The following is a 21269-nucleotide window of genomic DNA, read 5'->3' on the forward strand; positions in this document are numbered from 1 at the left end:
TATTGGATTTAGGCATTGTTTGTACAGACTTTTAAATAAATGTCTTTTATCCTCCCAGTTTTTGATAAATCCTCTAGTTGAAAAATGAAGAAAACTATAGCATTTTATTTTCTGCTCTGCTAGGCAGTACTGTTAGAATATTATATCGGTGGGGTCACAGTTTGATATTTGACATAGGTCCTGGGTTTCATTCTGCATCTCAGATCTTAGCCCAATTGCACTGTTTCAGAACTATGGCCCTCGTGATTTTTAAAATCCATCACAGACTACTTTCAATTGTCTGATTGGTTGTTCAGTGGTAGTTCAGAATGACGGCTTTTCCTTGCAAGGAACCAGAGAGAAATTGGCGTGGCTGTGACACTCCACAGGTTTCAGCTGAGCTTCCAGACTAAGATGAGCTAGGAAGAAAGATGTGAAAAGCTACCTCTCAATACTTTATAGTTCACAAAAACCCTCTGGGTCACCCTAAAGTTCACTCAGCACCCAATTTTGGAGCCAGTACAGGACCGCGCAGCGCTTTAGTCTGTTGTGCAGGGCTCCATACGTCTGGGCCAACTCTAACGGCAGCTAAGAACAACTACCGTACGTCCTATATTATACCAACAACTAAAAGTTGAGAGTCCTTTGTGGCTACAAGTAGGAGTGTAGTATGTGTTAGCCACAGGGATAAATAAAAAGGATAGGGGAAAAAAATCCCTAGTGTTAAACGCCTTTAGGGAGGGACCGAATGAGGAAAGAGAGAACTCCAATAACACACTGAGATCTCAGGCCTGAGTGCCTGGAACGCTGGGGCGGCAGCAGGAATGTAGACATTGGGTGAGGATTTCACTTAAGGGAGAAAGAGTGGGCTTACTGTTAGGCCTGTGGAATCGGCCCTGGAGTTTGCAGAGTCTCCGGGGATGGTCAAGAAATACCTGATCATACAGGGCCAAAGCTTTCAGCTGTAGAACCAACCAATAAATGAGCCAGGCATGCACAGCAACCAGCCATTCGGATTATCCGTAAATCCTGTCTAGTGAGTCCCTTTTCAAATCACAGACTTAAATCTCAATGGAGTCATAGGATGAGTGTCACCCAGTGTAATAACCCACGACGTCACTCTCACGGACCCTCTCCTCTACCAGGACCACACCGAACCCTTAGCCACATGCAGTATCCATTTCGACCACAGAATAATACGGAATGAATATACAAATAGGCTTCAAAAGGTCTGTGGGAAAATGGAGTGAAAAGGAAATGGAATGTTTCCACAACGTTTTTGAAGCCCCCTTGCCATTGTGAAGTGCGTAAATGCAATCATTTTTAGATTATATGAATACTGACCACCAAATTGTCTTATGAAATCTGGCTGCATTATGACATTATTAGTTTCAACATGATAACTAACTGCAGAGATAAGCTGATAAGCAACTGAAAGGAAAATTTTAATTTTTTCTCCTTTTTCTTTCATTACTACTTCATTCTCAAACAAGGTTGCTGATCCAGGTTAACAAACACTAATAAACACAATATTGGGGCTAAGACAAAATCAGCGACCATCAAGCACTGGCAGCAATGAAAGCCACAGCAGGTGCATGCAGCAGGAGTGGCCAAAACCACACGATTCGGAGAGGCGTCACTGGGTGCTATTGAAAGCTCTCACCAGAGCCCGTTACTAAGCTCAAAAAGTAAATTAAAATTGAGTTTTACCTCGTAGGTATACGGAAACGTGTAAGCTGGCGGTACAAACAATCTTTTGTGGTTATAACTGATTGCAGAGATAATTTGATTAAAAATAATCGAAGTCCTCTAAGACACTGCACACACACAAAAATTGTCATAGACAGCCGTTTCTAACACACGGTGTCATGTGGGGTAGTCTGCATGCCTTGCATCACCGCACCTGGAAACTCCACTCCTTTTCCTCACGTGCAACCTTATTTCACTTTCATGTTCAGGAATAAAACGCATTGCCATCAGGCCAGTTCCTTACAGGACCCGAGAGAACAGTGGAGGACGACCCCTTGAGCTTCTGAGGCTGTAAATCTTGACAGGAGCAGGAAACATCTTGTTCCTTCTGAGCAGCCGGTGGTGTCAAACCGCTGTCCTTGCAGTCAGCAGCCCCGCACTTAACCCACGCCTGCACCAGGGCTACCGGCTGGTCAGGACTGGACATGCAAAACTATTTCCAAACAAGCCATGGTGGTGAACACAAACTCTGGGCAAGCAAATGTCTTGGATGCCCTAAGTTGTATCTCTTACAATGTCAAGCTTGTGTGAAACTTTAAGTGACAGACCCAGTGTTTCAACTTTAAGCCGATTGTTAACCAAAAGGCTATTTTTTTTCGCATTTTAGATTTTGCTCAGTATTTTCATCCAAAATGTTAAATTTTCTGTTTATACAAAATATGGATACAAAATGTTTTGTGCTTCAGGAATGTTTTCAATCAATGAATGAATATACTCCATAAACGTTTTCTTTTTCTCTTGGCCAAGTTACATATTAAAGATTAAGCTCTAGGATAGCATGCCTTGGCATTTTAGAGTTCATCAAAGAGAATTGTGAAAAAATTAATAAACATTCATTTCCAATAGCAGACTTTCACATAAATTTTTTTGTGGGTGGTTATTTACTCTAAACTGCCTTCCCTCTCCAGCCCTGGCCTCTCTCTTAGCCTGACTTCGCTCCACACCCCTTTCTCAGGCCCAGTTCCACACAGGCCAGAAGCAAAAGCTGGGGCTATTAGCTGTAACCAGCAGAGTCCATTCTGGCACCTTCTAAAAGAAAATAAGCCAACTGGAGGATGTAGTTTACAAAATGAGTCTAAAGTTCGAGAAATAGATTTGAGAATACACTTGTAAGAATAGTGCCCACAACCACCCCAGAGAGTAAATTCAATGAAAAGCTGATTCTTATTGACCCCTGGATGGTCCTTGTGCATATATCTCGTGGAAATATCGAAAAAGCTCCTAGAAGACAACTGCTCCCCTCCTACTATGCTTTACCGGGCTATTAGCCCACACCTTGACCTTCAGCTCCAGCAGTTGCCTTTCTTGCCTCTTCTACTATTAGAGATCTGGCCATATCAACAACATGTACCATGATGTTTGTCCAATCATGTAATCAGACCTTTGAGCAATCATGTAACCATCACAGGTTTTAAGTTTCCTTTCTGTAGGGCAAGAGTTGACTACATTAGCTCTAAGGCCCTTCTCTCACTTCCTCAATGACACAATATATCCATCCACAAGAGATGTTCTACAAAATAAGGTCTGCTTCTATGTTTTCTTTTCTAATATATAGTGTGAGGAAACACAGATTTAAACAATACTGTATTATTTTCAACTGAGATACTGAACTTTATCCAACAAAGGCATGGACCCAGTTATTAGATATGGTTGTTGAGTGAATCATTTAAACTTTTGGAGTTATCTAGGATGTGGAATAAGGACCTCATGCGTGAGTTGCCTTGTGAGGTTGTTGTGGAGTTCAAGTAAGATCATTTATGTGAAATTGATCTACAGATATGAAAAGCACAAAAAAAATTTGTTGTTATGTGGGGTCAGGTCACTTCTAACTCACAGTGAACCTGTGCTCGACAGAACATGACACTGCCCTTTTAGGGACCATCCTTACAGTTGCTGCTATGGTTAAGCCCATTGTCCTTGTCTCTGGGCCAATGCATCTCAGGGAGGGCCTTCCTGATTCTCATGACCCTTCCACTTTACCAAGCATGACATCCTTCTCCAGGGACTGCTCTCTCCTGATGACATGTCCAAAGTGCGTGAAACAAACTCACCATCCTCGAAGCCAAGGAGCATTCTGGCCGTCCTTCTTCCAAGACAGATTTGATGGTTCTCTTGGCGGTCCATGGTACTTTCAATAGTCTTCCCCAGCACCACAGTTCACATGCATTGAATTCTTTCATCTTCCTTACTCAATGCCCAACTCTCACATGCATATGAAGCGATTGAAGACACCATGGCTTGGCTCAGGCACACCTTGGTGCTCGAAGTTGCATCCTTGCTCTTCAACACTGTAAAGAGGTCGTATGCCGCAGATTTGCCCAAAGCAATATAGCATTTGATTTTTTTTAACCTGCTTCTTCCATGAACACTGACTCTGAATTCAGGCGAGATGCAATCCTTGACAACTTCAATCTTTTCTCAGTTTATCATGCTGTTACCTATTAATCCAGTTAGGAGAATGTTTGTCCTCTTTACATTCAGTTGTAATTCATATTGAAGGCTGCAATCCTTAATATTCTTCATCAAGTGCTTCAACAAGTCTTCACTTTCAGCAAGCAAGTTTGTGTCATCTGCATATAGAACGTTGCTGCTAAGCTTTTGACCAATCCTGATGCTGCATTGTTCTTCATTCAAATTTCTTTCATTCAATTCATTCAAATTTCTCGGATTATTTGCTCAGTATACAGACTGAATAGTATGGTGAGAAGATACAACCCTGAGCCATATCTTTCCTTATTTTAACAACTGCCTCCTGATCCCTATACAGGTTCCACATGCTCTCCGTGGAGTGTTCTGGAATCCCCGTACTTTTCAAAACAGACACAATATGTTATTATTATAAATGTTGATGTTATAGGATTGCACTCATTCACATTTACAACCCTTCCAAACCATAGGAAATTAGATAGGAAATCGCTTTCAGAATAAACTCCTAGTTTTCAGTTCCGGCACACAATCGACATAAAAGGAAATTTTAACAGCTACCGTGCCTACATCTGCAACGAAGCTATAGGTTAGGGAATTGCCACTAACGGACAAGCAGACCCACACAAGTCATGTTAAGATTGGTATGCACCGGTGGTGGAAGTAGAATATTTAAAGTGATAGCAAAATTTTCATTGAATTCTCTTAATTAGTTCACACCAGGAGAGTGCATATAATCCACTCTCTTCATTTCCAGGGGCTTCCCATCTGTCAGCATTCCATCTATGTTTATTCCATGGATGGCTTTACAATTAAGCACAGTATGAAGCATCCATGCACCAACTTATTTAGAAGCCAAAGAGAAATAGGAACACGACATAAAGAGAAGTTAATAGGCCCAGCTTGAACTTTTTTTCCAGTCAACACCATTGAACACCTGTTAACAATCAGGAAGAAGTTGCAGAAAATATCAAACATCTAAGTACATTGCACTGGATTCTATATTCCAACAGTATTGATTTCTTTTCTTGTTAGGTTCCAAAGCTAAACTTTCTTGCCAAATGGTTAACTGGATAGGCACACATTTCCCTAAAGAAACTGAAAGACAGGCAGGATGAGCTAGAGTATAAAAGTAACCACATTTAACCAATTGGGCTATAAATTGAGGGTAATTTATTCTATATATGTACACATATATATCTTAGAAAGAGTTTCTATAAGTAAAGTAAAAATAAAATGATAAAGAAAATATGTACAACTTGTATCACAGACAAAAAATTTAATGTCCCAAAAAGGAAAAGAAAATTTCTGTCATTAATATAAAATGTTGAATCAACAAATGTTGTGTCATGGATATTTTTACAATTTTTTCTTTAGTGTGGATAAAAAGAATGCTCTCAATAAAAATTCTTTTTAAAAAAAAAATCAATGTCCCTAATACATAACCCACTGACTGCCTTTGAGTCAATTCCAATAAAAGCATAGCAAGCCTATAGGACGGACTAGAATGGCTTCATAGAGTTTTTAAGACTTTAAATACTTATGGGGCAGGGTCCCTACTTGGATTAAGCCTCTGGTAAATCCTCTCTGACTGTAGTCAAGGGATGTTACTAAACTTGCTATGAGACATAGACTATTATAAACTCAATTGTGGCAAATGTAATCAGGTCAACATATGATACCTGATCATCTCTGTGACAGTTACATAATCTCCTGTCAACTTGTGAAGGAGTGCAGTCTAGCCTGTCAATCAGGTTGCAGCTTGATGACCTCATTTGGAGGCTCAAAGAGGATACATAGCTCACTGGAGGCCAGATATATGCACTCTCTCTGCTAGACATTCTTGTTGCCATGACACATGGAGACCCCCTGATGGAACCAGAGACCTGGAGCTGGAGGACCCACGTGGAGTCCCACACCAGCCCTGAGATGCTTCCACCACCATTGGTTCCACAGGACTTTCCAGCCACTGGCCTGTGATCTTCCTGCATTCGGCATCATTGCATGGCTGTGTGAGTCTAAAGAGGAATTTATGGGCTAGTATCTATGTGTGGGGTAATATCAGACTTATGGACTTGATCTTGACTGGACTGGGATGCTTTCTTAATGTACAACTGCTCTTTGATATAAAGTTCTCAATTACACACATAGGAGTGTCTATGAATTTGTTTCTCTAGTCTACCCGAATTAACACAATCTCCCTTTTGAACCATTTAAAAATTTTCTGGTTTTTAATATTTCCTACTTTTTTTTCTCGACTGAAGATTTTTCTCTGCTTTATTTTAACACAGCCTTTGGTCTTTTCTTTTATATATGTAGTACATCTAATGTTTATAGAAGCAAATTTCCTGAGACCTCTTCTGCCATCAAAACCCTGCTTTTTCTTCCTAATATTCTAGCTCTCACACTTTCCTGTAATCAATTTCAATTCAGTATCTGTTACTTTTTAAAAATGATATTAAAATATTTATGATTTGCAAGATATTAGAATAGCCATGAACTGCTTCATCATTTTGTTGTTTGTTTTTATACATATTATTGAGTTACAGTCTCAGAAACCTACAGGGGCAGTTCTACCCTCTCATAAAGGCTTGCTATGAGTCAGGATTGACTTGATGGCAGTGAAAAAAAGGTTAATGATATTGAACTACATCTAGCCCATACTTTACAGATGTTCTCCTTCTCATGGCAGCCCCCAAAGACAAATAATTGTCTGATTTATAAAGATCCTGATAAACTGCAGTAATGGTGAAAACTGAAGGAAAAAAGAGGTCTTTGACGTCAGTCAGAACCTACGTATGATGGAGTCATTGGAAGGGATGCCCCGTACGTCGGGATGACCTGTGCATAGGCAGGATGTTAGCAGAGCCTTTTGGAAGGTTAAATCCAATTTTGTCATTAATTTATTCAGCCAGTATTTTGCAAACTATAATCCTATCCATTCAGTCAATGTGGAAACTTCTAGTTCCTAGTTTTCTCTATTTCAGAAAGCACACACATTAGCTCACATTCTTTTGATGAGAGCAGTGTTGGTGTGCAAAGAGAGTCAGTCATCATAAATGTATTTGAAATTTCCTTCCCATCATCCTCCACATGCCTCTTAGGTAAAGTCTTAATAAATGAGCTCTGTGAATCAGAATGCTTTGTACTCTGTAATTTTTCCCACATCTTAAAACTTATAGGACAATTTTTTTATTTCCTACTGCAATTTTTATGCTCCTCTAACTCCATTGTTTTTGTTCTTTTATATTCAAAGACTTCCCAAAAGGACCTAATTCAACAGTTAACTGCTATTCCCTCACCCTCTTTATTAGTCAAGATATTAAGCATAGCAATCCCACTCAAACCGCCTGTGGAGTTTCACATATTGTCATTCCTATGACCTCTTGTTCTTGGACCCTCAGCCAATTTCATTTCATTTCGTGACTGCTCGTGTTTGAGTCTAAATCTGAATTATTTAAATTCACATGAGCAATTGCCAAATGATTTGATAATGTTCCAATAGAATTGCCGTCCCGTATGAGAGTCATTTCATAATCCTATCACAGCTGTGATTGGCTTTGTCAGAAGCCATTTGTTTCACAGAACCCACTGCTTACTCCAACTGCGATTCCCTTAGCCGTTAGATGCGTTCATTTTCTTTTAATGTTTCTGACATTATGCAATGGAGCTGACGTTCAGTTAAAGAGCCTAATTGCTGCCCTTCATATCGAAAGATGGGTAGATACAACCCACTGTATGCATAAGAGCAGCTGTAAACACTGAAGGTGACCCGCCAACTGGAGCCGAATGCTGCCCTCAGAGGAGACGTACTGGGTCTGCTTGTCAGCCTGCTGGAGGAATTCTTCATCTCTGATTTTGTGCTTTTCATTTAGCGGGTTTCCATTGAATTCTTTGAAAATAATTTCTTTATTATTATTAATCATTATATTTAGGGCTCGTACAACATTTCATACATCAATTATATCAAGCATATTTGTACATATGTTGCCATCATCATTTCAAAACATGTTCTACTTGAACCCTTAATATAAGCTTCCCTTTTTCCCCTTTCCTCCTCCATCCAGCCAGCTTCATGAATCCTTGACCAATGAGGTAGTTAGTTTATTGTGCAAACCTGGCTGATAACTCGTGGGGTTAACTGAAGGGCAGAAGGATAAATGGCTTGGTGAGCCTCACCTTTCAAGTTCTTGGGTCTCTTGCTTTGTGATGGTCGCACCAGGGTGCCGCTGCCTTATCCAGTTCCCTGCTGCAGCTGACAAGGCTCACTTCCTGCAGGACATCCCCGAGGAGAAGGCAAGTGAACCTATGCCGATGCAGCCCTAGGTGCTGGAGCAGCTGTGTGGAGACCCCTGCTAGCACTGAGATGCTTACACATTCACTGACTCGGCTTTCCTCCTGCAGTCAGCGTCATTGTGTGTGTTTTGTGAGATGGAGGAGGACTTTGTGGATTAGTGTCGGACATATGGGTTAATGCTGGACTTGTGGGCTTGGGCAGCACTGGGTTGGGATGTTTTCTTGATGTGCACTTAATCTTTATATAAAACTCTCTCTTATACATGAGTTTCTATGGATTTGTTTCTCTAAAATACCCAGACTATCATAATCAATTATATATTGTTATTATTATTATTATTTCATATCTTACACTGTCTGTTGTCTCCTTTCATCCACATGTCTATTAGTCATCCTCTTGTGGGGGGTGGCGGTACTATATGTCCAACCTTGTGATGGGTTCCCCTTTCTCCCCCTTCCCCTCCTTGGCCATCCCCCTCCCCTCATGATATCACTGCTCCAACTACTGTTCCTGAGGGTTTTATCTCTCCTGAATTCCACATATCAAGAGCGCTTACCTGTACCAATGTGTGTACTCCAGTCTACCCAGATTTGTAAGGTAGAGTCATGGTAGTACACGGGGGGGGGGGGGGACGCATTCAGGAAATACAGAAATGATGTGTGCTTCGTTGGTGGTATACTGCACCCTGGTTGAATCGTCCCTCCCTTGTTACCCTTCTGTGGGGGGGATGTTCATTGTCTCCAGATTTGCTTTGGGTCTCCATTCCAACCCTCTCTTCCACATCAATAATAATTTTTGTTTAGGATATTTTGATACTTAATACCCGATCCCACCGACACCTCATAATCACACAGTGAAAGTAATTTCTATCTCTGCTGAAATTTCTCATTTCCCACTGCCCTCTTTTCACTAAATCCTTTAATGTATTAATTAGAGTTACTTTAAAGTTCTGATTTTAAGCCACAATCACCCTGGTTCAGATAGCCACTTTACCTTTTATCTATGGATTTGTTTTCCTTCTTGTTTTCCTGTGTCATGTGAATATGCCAGCTATCAAATATAGGGCAACAATAAAGACTGAGATACATGGTAAGTAAGCCCAGAAATGGTTTGGTTTCATCTGCAACTTTAACTTCACTTTGCCCTCTAACCTTATATACGCCCAGGGGATTAGGGTCTAGATAGCTTATTCAATCTATTAAGTTTATCTTTTCCAGGTTACAGCTGACTCTGGGTTTCTGCTAGCCCAAAAACTTTTTCCTGACTTGCCTCTCACAGCTCTCGTTTGCTCTATGCCGTGCCCACTTGAATGCAGAACGCAGGCCCTCTTCCAAGTGTCCTTCAAAGCCACTCACACATGCATGCTTTGCTGAAGTTTTCAGCATTAAGTGAATCATCCAGACCACTTAGATTTTGAGATTTTGAAAACCTTGACCTTTTTGGTTTAGACTCTCATCCAATACACAATACCCTGGGATTTTGCCCAGTGAAACGCATGCTGAACTAAGCTCTCTAGACCTAGAAGAGAATCATGCTACATTGTTGTAAGCCACGAATGTGGAACTTTGTTGGCAACCACAGGAAACTGAAATCCCTGCTGAAGACCATGCTTCTGCCCTCACCTCACCTGCTGACTAACTCCAGCCATTCACACCCTATAAGTTCCTGTTGGAGGCTCCCCCAATCCTAAACCCTGATCAATTTTAATGTGATCCCCGTCTCCCACACCACCACCCAATAATGTCTCGGCTGGGAGGCCCCGGGCTCATCCTGATGTTGTCCTTTTCTGGGCCCCACTCCTTCACTGCCTGCTTTCAATGTCCGAAAATTCTGCATTCCTCTTTCTTGTCCATTTGTATCATGGTTTTCGGTGGGAGTGCCAAGTCTGTACTCCTGACATTCCCACGGCTAGAATCAGCTGTTCGAGGCTCCTCTGTTCATTGGCCTCAGATTGTGGGATTATAAAGAGACTTTTCCCCAGCTTTGTCTCCCCCTAAAGACATGCCAAACATAGAGGCTATTTGTCAGTACATGGTGGGAGGTCAGATGCTTAGAGATCCTCCCTGAAGGCAGTCAGTTCCCAGACCACTGTCTGGTTCCACCACAAGTAGGGCCCACTCCCTGCTGTTAAGGACAATGGACTACTTCTCCCTAAATGCTTGAGCCTATCAATCTGGTCCCTGTAGATGAGATTTACACCCTACTGATAATGGTTTTTATAGTGAGCGAGAGAACAGGTCAAACTGGCTCAGTGAGATCCAAAGTTAGGCTGTCATCCTGAATCTAGAATTCGCCCATTTTGTCACATGTGTACCCTGAATCCCTCATCTACCTATTGCGTGTATGTCCCTAAATTGTCCCCCTCTCATTGCTGTATAACCTAAAGTGTAACCCCTTCCTGTGACGTATGTCTTTACCTGTAATTAGGGGGCTAGCACGCCCCCCAAAGATATATAAGCCTGGGTTAGCAATAAAGAGCTCTCTCAGAGCTCTTCCCATCTTCTCTCCACCCCCCTCCTCACTCCCCTGTCCCCTTTCCCTTTGTCCTCCTTCCCCTCCCCCTATCTCCTGGCCTATGGTCTCCCATCTCCACGTGGACCACCAAGAGGGGCTGAGGTGAGCATGCTACCATGAAATGTGTCTGACTCCATTATTTTAATCTCTCTTCTATCTCTCATGCTCTCTATGACTCTATTATAATCTTTATATAGTTTAACTGTACCATTGTGCCTATCAAATCTGTGAGTAGTTGTAGGGGGCTGGTCTTTCCCTCACAGCAGATCTCTGCTTTGGGTCCTCCTTCCACCCAAGAAATTGAAAAAGAAGTTGCCTGACAACTTCCACAGCTCAAGTTGAGGAGCACCTCTTCCTGGTGCTCCAGGCCATTTCTGAGCATTGTGTTTGCCTAGATTGATCTCTGGGGAAATGGCCATCTTCCTCTGGGCTCCACACACTTTCTCCTCTGCAGAATTTCCTAGCGCTCGCTGGGGGGAGTTCTCATGGAGAGGGGAGCATGGAGCAGGGCTCAGCTCTCCAGGGGCCGGGCCCACACTCCTGCTGCGCTCCTTCCTGCAGCCTCAGGACAGTGCTTTTAGCTGCCCTGACTTCAGGCCAGAGAGCCCTGGTGATGTAGTGGGCGGGGCTTTGGTGGGTTGAACCTACCAGCCACTGCTTGAGCGAATGGGGAGGCCACCTGCTTCCAAGTTTCAGTCTAAGAACCCCCAGGAGGCGATTCTGCTCTGTCCTGCAGAAGTCACTTCGAGTGAGAATCCATGCGATGGCAGTGGGTTGGTTTCTGGTTTGGGTTTGGGGGTTTTATGTTCTCAGCACTCAACTCCTTACAATGCTGCCCTATTCTAATTCTTCATGTTCCCTCCTAGCAGTTTTGTTTCCGTGTAGAATGACTTCAGTCATTCAGGGGGGGGATGTGTTGGCCTGGTTCCGTGCAGCCATGAGGCAATTCTTACCCCTGGCCCAAGGTCATGTGACCCTAATCATAGTCACTGCCCCCAGGCAAAGCATGAAGCCACTTGGCCCCTTGTACCCTAAACCGAGACTCTGCTTGTCTTGCTCCAGAAGGCCAGGCAGAGCAGTGCATCTGTGGCTTTTGGACAACCTGTTCATTTTGGCTTCTTGGCTAACTCATCATTCTTCACAGCCATCTGAGGAGCGCTTCAGCCTCAGGCTCTGGCACCCCCCAGTGGCCACCAACAGCCTTGCGCTGCCGCTCTGGGTTCCAGACCCTTTGGCGCTTCAGCTCTTCTCCCCCATGTACCTTCTGGGAATGTACGGTCCAATCGCAAGAGCCGGGCTTGACATTGAAACCGGGAAGTTAGCAGCCATTTCCACTACCACCCCTCCTAGACGAATCTAGGGGCAGCTTGGAGGCAGACCAATTTTTTTTCTTTTATAAATCTTTTACTTGACTCAGAATCAATTTGATGGCAATGAGTTTGTTTGGGGTATTTTTGGCTGGTTTGATAGATTGGTTCAGGAATTGATGCATTTTCATGATGGCATTGGGCAAGAAAGGAGCCCTGGTAGGGTCACAGTTACACGTTGGGCTGCAGTATGCCAGTTCGAAACCACCAGCCGCTCTGAGGAAGACTGGGCTTTCTGTTCCCATAAACAGTACAGAGTCTCGGACACCCACAGGGGTCGCTAGAGTCAGTGTTGACTCGATGGCAGTGAGTGGAGTCTAGTGGGTGAAGAAGACGGGGAGTACCATGGAGCGCCAGAAGAGAAACAAAGCTGAGAGGCACTGCCTTGCTCCTTGGAAGCACAGAGAGTGAAGCCTTCTTTGGACATGTTATCCGGAGAAACCAGGCCCTGGAAAAGGGAACCATGCTTGGTAATGTGGATGATCAGCAAAAAGAGGAGAGACGCTCAGGCAGCTGGATTGGCACCGTGGCTGCAACGGTGGGCTCAGACACAACGACAACCGTCAGGCTGGCGCCAGACTGGGCAGGCTTTGGTTCTGTTGCTCACAGAGTCGCCATGAGTCCCAACAACATGTCTCATTTTAGAAGAAGCCCGGGGGGGGGGCGGGGGGGGCTGCGTTTCTACGCTCAAATGATAGGCAGAAGGCTGGCAGCTTGGAGCAGCGGACCCACGGGAGAAAAGGCTTGGCAGCCTTCTCAGAAGGATTTCAGCCTAGGAAGCAGTTTGAGTGCCCAGCTCCAGGACACCAGCGGCTTCAGACTTAATCTGCTCCTGACCTTGTTGACAGACCTCTCAGTCAAGCAGTGTCCACGCCCCCTTGGAGGCCTGAGGGGTGCTTATGGGAAGAACTGAAGAACTTGAACCTGTCTCTGTCTAGAGGGCTTTCGGCTCTCACACCGCCTGGCCACTGTACCAAATGGGAGATTCTGAAACCTGGCCAGTTAACAGGCCCTTGAATTTCAACGCCATCTTCCAGCTAGTCCTGTTTTGCTGGAGGGAGGGGAAGTGGAGTTAATTTCCTCCCGTTCCCATTTTTGGACGGACACGGAAAGACTCGATGATCCTCTTGCCATATTGCTACTGATGAGAAGCAGTGCATGCTGGGAGCTGCCCCGGTCAGGGTTGACCTGGTTCATGTGACAAATTCGAACCTAGCTGACAGGGCCACTGCTGTCCCAGCACAAGACTCACCATAGAATTCCCAGGAGGAAGATGCAGGAAGAGAGGTAGGGCGGCTACCCTAGATTCTATGCAGACTTGCCCACAGAAAGGAGCCCGAGGGGCCCAGTGCTGATGACCTGTGAGGTGACAGTGGAACACCATCAGCTGTTGTGAGGGAAGGGGTGAAGCGTCCTCCTCCTGTGCAGAGTTATAGTCTTGGAAACTCACAGCGACACGTGTACCCTGTCCCACCGGGTAGCTGTGAGTCGGCATCGACGGCATAGCAGCGAGTTTAGTTTGTGGAAGCTCAAGAAAAGGAGAAGAGCCCAGTGGTGTTGAGATCCTGCTTGGTGCAGGTCCTCCGGAAGTTAACCACTTTACCACCAAGTCAACCAAGAGAGAAAAATGTGCTCAACACCCATTCATTAACCAGTCTGCCCCAGATACCCAGAGAAAGAGCCAGTGGAAGACAATGGGCAGGCAGCATGGCGCTGAGGACCACTCAAGGCAGCGATTTCGATCTACAGCAGCCGGAACTTGAAGGAAGGGGAAAGGAGCATCGGACAAGGAACTTTCTCAGAGTCTTTACTGAGCCAAATGTGGCTCCTTGCCTCCAAAGGCACAGTGCCTCTGCTCGGTCCGCAAAACCTTGACATCATGTTCTATAGGAAGGGTGTGGGAAACCAGGCCACAGCCAGTGCAAGTGTCATGAGGAAAGCCCCCATGAGACCTGGGGGCAATAGGGAAGGCTCCTTTCACCTGCTTATAGTGCTGGACCTGGGGGTACAGGCCCATGAGTGCCGCCAAACAACTCATGGTGGCAGCTGAGCCAGTCGGCTGACAGCCCCAGCTTCTGCCCAGAAACCTTGACATCAAACTCAAGTAGCCAGGGGTATGTGTGGACTTATTACAGGCTGTTGTTATTGTTGTTGTTGTTAGGTGCCTTAGATTTGGGTCTGACCCATAGCAACCCTTTGCACAAAACGAGACACTGTCCAGTCCTATGCCATCCCCACAATTGTTCCTACGCCTGAGCCCACTGATGCAGCCACTGTGTCAATCCATATTGTTGTGGGCCTTCCTCTTTTTCGCTGCCCTTTCACTGTACCAAGAATAACATTCTTCTCCAGGGACCGGTCTCTCCTGACAATATGTCCAAAGTCTGTAAGATGGAGTCTTGCCACCCTCGCCTCTAAGGAGCACTCTGACCGCACTTCTTCCAATAAAAATTGGTTTGTCCTTTGAGCAGTCCATGGCACTTCCAATAGTCCTCCCGCACCACAGTTCAAATGCATCAATTCTTCCCTCTTCCTTAGCAATGTCCGACTTTCACGTGTCTGTGCAGCAGTTGAAAACACCATGACTTGAATCAAACACTTTAGTTCTCAAAGTAGCATTCTTGGCTTTCCACGCTCTAGAGGCCTTGTGCAGTAGATTTACCTAATTAATGTGCTATGTCTTTTGATCTCTTGACGGCTGTTTCCATGAGGATTGATTGTGGATCCAAGCAAGACGAAATCCTTGACAACTTCATCTTTTCCTCCATTTATTGTGATGTTACCTATTGGTCCAGTTATGAGGCATTGGATCTGCTTTCCATGGAGTTGTCATCCACACTGAAGGCTGCAATGCTTGATCTTCATCAGCAAGTGTTTCAAGTCCTCCTCACTTTCGGCAAGCAGGTTTGTGTCATCTGCATATTGCAGGTTGTTAATAAGCCTTCCTCCTATCCTGATGCCACATTCTTCTTCATATAATCCAGCTCTCTGATGATTTGCTCAGCATATAGATCGAATAAGTATGATGAGAAGATACAAACCTGACACACACATTTGCTGATTTTAATCTATGTAGTATTCCTGGTTCTGTTCACACAACTACATCTTCTTCCATGAGCAGGTTCTGCATGGACACAGCCAAGTGTTCTGGAATTCCCATTCTTCTCGAGGGTACCCATAGTCAAGGAAACACGAGTAACCATCTTTCTAGTATTCTCTGCTTTGATCGTCAGTGATGACATTCCTTGCTCCACATCCTCTGCTGAAGCCAGCCTGAACTTGTGGCAGTTCCCTATCAATGTAAGGCTGCAACCTTTGTTTGGATGGTCTTAAGCAAAATTTTATTTGTCTGCGACATCAGTAATGTTATCCTATAGCTGGAGCATCCTGTTGAGTCATCTTTCATTGGAATGGGCACAGATCTGGAACTCGTCCAGTCAGTTGGCCAAGTAGCTGTCTTCCAAATTTCCTGGCAGAGACAAGTGAGTGTGTCCAATACTTCTTCATCTTGCTGAAACATATCAGTGGGTATTCCATCAATTCTTGGGACATTTTTAAAATAGTGCTTTCATTGCCATTTGAACTTCTTTCAGCGCCATTGGTTCTTACTCATATGCTACCTCCTGAAATGGTGGGATGTCAACTAGTTCCTTTTTGATACAGTGACTCTGTGTTAGTCTGGGTAGACTAGGGAAACAAATCCATGGACACACATATGTGTATAAGGAAGAGATTTATGTACAAGAGCAACTGAACATTGAGAAAACATCCCAGCCCAGTCCAGATCAAGTCCTTAAGTCTGATATTAGGCCATATTTCTGATATCAATCTATAAAGTCCTCTTCAGACTCATGAAACACATGCAATGATGCCGAATGCAAAAGATGAAAGGCCAGTGAGTAGAAAGTGTTTAGATCCAGTGTCATTGGAAACATCTCTGTGCTGGCAGGGTTCTCTCTGTGGCTTCTCCGGCTTCTGAGGTCCGGTTGCATCCATGTGGCTTGTCTTCTGCAATGTCTCCCAGGGAGTAGTAGTAGAGAGAGAGAGAGGTGTCTTCCACCTGCAAGGAGGAAGTACCAGATTTCCCAGAATTCTCAGGAGAAGGCCATACCCACACAGAAGTCTCATTGACTATCTCCACATTGACAGCCTAGACTCCACCCCTACATTCTTTATCTTTAAATTGACACCAGATTAGGTGACTACCCCAGACTCTGTGTATTCTTTACATTTTACGTTCCTGCATCATTTACTCTTTTGTCTATAGAATCTTTCAAGATTGCAACTTGAACCTTGATTTTTTTTCTTGAGTTCTTTCCATTTCAGATATGCTGGAAGCTATGTCACTGGTATTCCCAGTGCCAGCAGGATCACCCCAAGTGAACAGTTTTCAGCAGAGCTTCTGGAATAAGAACAGACAATGAAGGACTTGGCTCCCCACTTGGGAGGAAGAAGCCCCTGAGAATTATGCCCAGCTTGAAAGCATTGTCAAATACTGAAACCCTAAACAAAGGTGGCATAGCATTGTCAGAGACACTGCCAGCAGATGGGCCCAAGGTCTGAGGGCACTGGAAATGTAACTGAAGAGGAGCCGAGTTCTTGGATGGGAATCAACCATAGTGGGGTGAGTTGGGCAAAGCCTGTGGGTATGGAACCACCTTCAGAATCTTCATTTACTGAAGGAGCATGACCGAAGGGAAAGAGAAACAGCTCCAAAAAATCTGCTAGTCATTGGAACTTGGAATGTGCAAAGTATGAATTTAGGAAACTTGGAACTGGTCAGAAATGAAATGGAATGCCTGAAGATAGATATCCTAGGCATTAGTGAGCTGAAATGGATCAGTATTGGCCATTTTGAATCAGAACATCATATGATTTATTCTGCTGGGAATAATACAATCAAGAGGAGTGGGGTGGCATTCATTACAGAGGATTTTTCTAAACTCATCATGAAGTGCACTGCTGTCTGGGATCAGATTACATCTACCTGCCTTCAAGAAAATCCAATCAATACAACCGTTACTCAAATTTATGCACCATCCACAAAAGCTGGTGATGAAGAAACTGAAGAATTTTACTAACAACTTCAGTTGGAAATTGATCAAATATGCAATCAAGATGCATTGATAGTTATTGGTGACTGGAATTCAAAAGTTGGAAACAAAGAGGAAGGAACAGTATTTGCGAAGTATGGTCTTGGTGACAGAGAGGAAGTTGAACTGCCTGACCTGATCCCACCACACCGAGGCAAAGCACTAAGAGCATGCAAAACAGAACAGCAAGGGAAACAGAGCAACCAAGTCCCCAGGGAATACCAAAATTAGACTTTAGGACCAGGGCTTGGCGCCCCAACAGACTCGACCGGAAAACACTCCTAAAGGCCAACAAACAGTCCTTGAACTAACTACAAGTTTTCTTTCTTGATGTGGTGTTTTGTTTTCTTGTCATTGGCTTGTTGTTGTTGTTTTATTTTGTTTTCATTTTGTTGCTTGGTTTTGCTCTGCCTTGTTTTTGTGCATGTTATTATCTCCGCAGGTCTGTCTAAATAAGATAGACTGGATGAACAATCTGGAGGAGAAAACAATGGGACCGACAGTTCTGCAGGGACATGGGAGGGGGGGGAGAAGGTAGTGGTGTTAACAAACCCAGGGACAAGGGAACAACAAGTGATCCAAATAGGTGGTAAGGAGGGTGTAGGAGGCCTGGTAGGGCATGACCAAGGGTAATGTAACAGAGAGGAATTACTGAAACCCAAATGAAGACTGAGCATGATAGTGGGACAAGAGGAAAGTAAAAGGAAATAGAGGAAAGAGTTAGGAGGTAAAGGACATTTATAGAGGTCTAAATACAGGTATGTACATATGTAAATGTATTTATATATGAGGCTATGGAAATAGATCTATGTGCATATATTTATAGGTTTAGCATTAAGGTAGCAGATGGACACATTGGGCCTCCACTCAAGTACTGCCTCAATGCAAGAATACTTGGTTCTTTTAAACTGGCATTCTATGATACTCACCTCGCTGACACAATCGCTGAAGACAAAGTGGGTGCATAAGCAAATGTGGTGACGAAAGCTGATGGTGCCTGGCTATCAAAAGATATTGAGTCTGGGGTCTTAAAGGCTTGAAGGTAAACAAGCAACCATCTAGCTCAGAAGCAACAAAGCCCACATGGAAGATGCACACCAGTCTGTGCAATCACAAGGTGTCAAAGGGATCAGTTATCAAGCATCAAAGAACAAAAAATCATATCATTGTGAATGAGGGGGAGTGCGGGATGGAGACCCAAAGCCCATTTGTAGGCAACTGGACATCCCCTAAAGGAAGGGTTTCAGGAAGGAGATGAGCCAGTCAGAGTGCGATGTAGCAATGATGAAACATACAACTTTCCTCTAGTTCCTAAATGCTTCCTCACCACCCACTATCGTGATCCCAATTCTACCTTACAAATCTGGCTAGACCAGAGGATGTACACTGGTACAGATAGGAACTGGAAACACAGGGAATCCATGGTGAATGATCCCTTCAGGACCAGTGGTGAGAGTGGTGATACTGGGAGGGTGGGTTGGAAAGGGGGAACCGATAACAAGGATCTACATATAACCTCCTCCCTGGGAGATGGACAACAGAAAAGTGGGTTCAGGGAGACATAAGACAGTTCAAGATATGACAAAATAATAACTTATAAATTATCAAGGGTAAGGGAGGGAGGGGCAGCCAGAAGGGAGGGAGAAAAATGAGGAGTTGATGCCAGGGTCTTAAGCGGAGAGCAAAAGTTTTGAGAATGATGAGGGCAATGAATGTACAAATGTGCTTTACACGATTGATGTATGTATCGATTGTGATAAGAGTTGGATGAGCTACCAGTAAAATGATTTTTTTAAAAGGAAGTTGGATATCACATGATAGAACTTTGTTCATAGCAAATACCTTTTATTCAACAACACAAAAGTGGCTATACACATGGACTTCCCCAAATGGAATATACAGAAACTGAATGGACTGTATCTATGGGAAGACGCAATGGAGAAGCTCAATATCAGCAACTAAAACTAGACCAGGGGCAACTGTGGAACAGGTCATCAATTGTTCATATGTAAGTTACTGGGCTGAGCACTAGAGAAATCAGATTACCCCCCTTAATCTTCAAGGCATGGATTTCTGAGTTTGGGCAGACAGAAAGCTGTGAATGTGGAGCCAGTTATCACAAAATTGAAACTAGGAACGGGATACCCACGGGAACCGCAGGTGCTGGCTTCCTAGAAGAGGCAGGCATGATCAAAGAGGAACTGTCCTCATGCAATACCCCAATCTTGACCGTCCAAAAGTCCAATGGGAAGTGGAGATTAGTTTAAGATTTAAGAGCTGGTTCCTGTGGTGTGCTTGGTGGCAGGTGGTGGCAAGTAGGCGGAGATAAGGAGAGGAAGAAACAACATGATCATAAGTCATTACAAGACCCCCAAGAGCCTGTGTCTACAAGACACAGGGGTATATATAAGGGTCATCTAATTTTGCCAATCAATGTTATTTTTAAGCAGATAATCCTGCAGGTATAAGCTTTTGCTTTTTGCTATCATCTTTCAAACATCTGACAGACAACAAACACACTGAAAAGTACCAGGTACATAGTCTGAGACGGATGGGCATCGCTGTTGAAAATCAAAGATAGAAATGTCCAGGGGACTTTCCAAGGCAATATATCTATTCCTACTCCCCCCCAAATTAACCACTCTTCTGTCCAGACACAGGGGCTCTTTGCCCTATTCGCCCATTAGGTTGGAATTAATTAGTATGGCCAGAGTTATAAAAGAGAGAAAAATAATCACGATTTTTCAAAGAAAACAAAGTAAATAATTGCTCCCATAAAACTAAGTGAGAAGACAAGCTCTTATTTCAGCTCTGAAAATGTCCACGAGCACATGTGTTTGTTTCAGCAAAGGGCAGTCCTTGGATCGGTGTTTTTTAAAGGCACATATCGCACAGAGAGTTACTGTCACAGATTACTTGAAAAGGACAGGTAGTATTGCTTTCACTACTCAGAACTCATCCTCAGCTTATAAATGTATTAGCCACTATAAGATCCAAGTTAAACCTTAAGTTTAAAACTTCAGTTTAAAACTCAAGTGGAGAGAATGGTTGGTTGTCATCATTTCCATTTTAGACTTGGGAGATTTTTTCTACAAGAGTGGTTTTACTAGTAACATAGATCTAACAGACTGAGATGAATTTTTTTAATGATAATTCCTTGTTGTGAAATAGTTGCATAACCACAAGAGAGGGGTAATTCCCTAAATTTTTTGAGTGTGCTTAGTTTTCTTTTCTCATGCTCAAATGTCTTATGCCAATCTTACTTCATCCTATTCTAGAACTTAAAATAATGTTTAAAGTAATGTATATCTAAGAGTCTTTAAAGGTGGGAAGACTTTCTGAGCTGTTTAGTCCCACAAAATCCAACAATGCCTATAGCATATCGAATGCCAAGAGCAGTCTGTCTTTCAGAACAAGCTAAACTACATCTGAAAGGAATGTCTCCAGATGAGGTTTCAAAGTCAGAGGATGTTCCAAGCAGCATCGAAAAGCCGTGAACACTTTGAATATATGTTTAGCAATATTACCTGCAAGATGTACATAAGGAGAGAACTTTTAAAATAGGGAAATATACAGGCTGAAAAGCAAACAGAAAGCCCAGCAGGCCCTCTCATGTTCTCTCTGCCCTAGTCTCTCCCAGCACAGAATTATTCTTACAACTCCTCCTTCCACATATGAGGAAGTTCTAGGCTCCTGGCTCCTGTTTTCAGCAATTCTTTAAAACAAACAAACAAACAAACTTTTTGTTTGTTAGTTTGGCTGGTTTTTGTTTATTTCCTTCTCATTGTTGTTTTCAGGGGGAAACAGTCAGTCAGCTAAAGTAAATCAACGATAAGTGTCAAGATA

The sequence above is a fragment of the Tenrec ecaudatus genome, chromosome 6, assembly GCF_050624435.1.
Source record: "Tenrec ecaudatus isolate mTenEca1 chromosome 6, mTenEca1.hap1, whole genome shotgun sequence".
Lineage (NCBI taxonomy): Eukaryota > Metazoa > Chordata > Mammalia > Afrosoricida > Tenrecidae > Tenrec > Tenrec ecaudatus.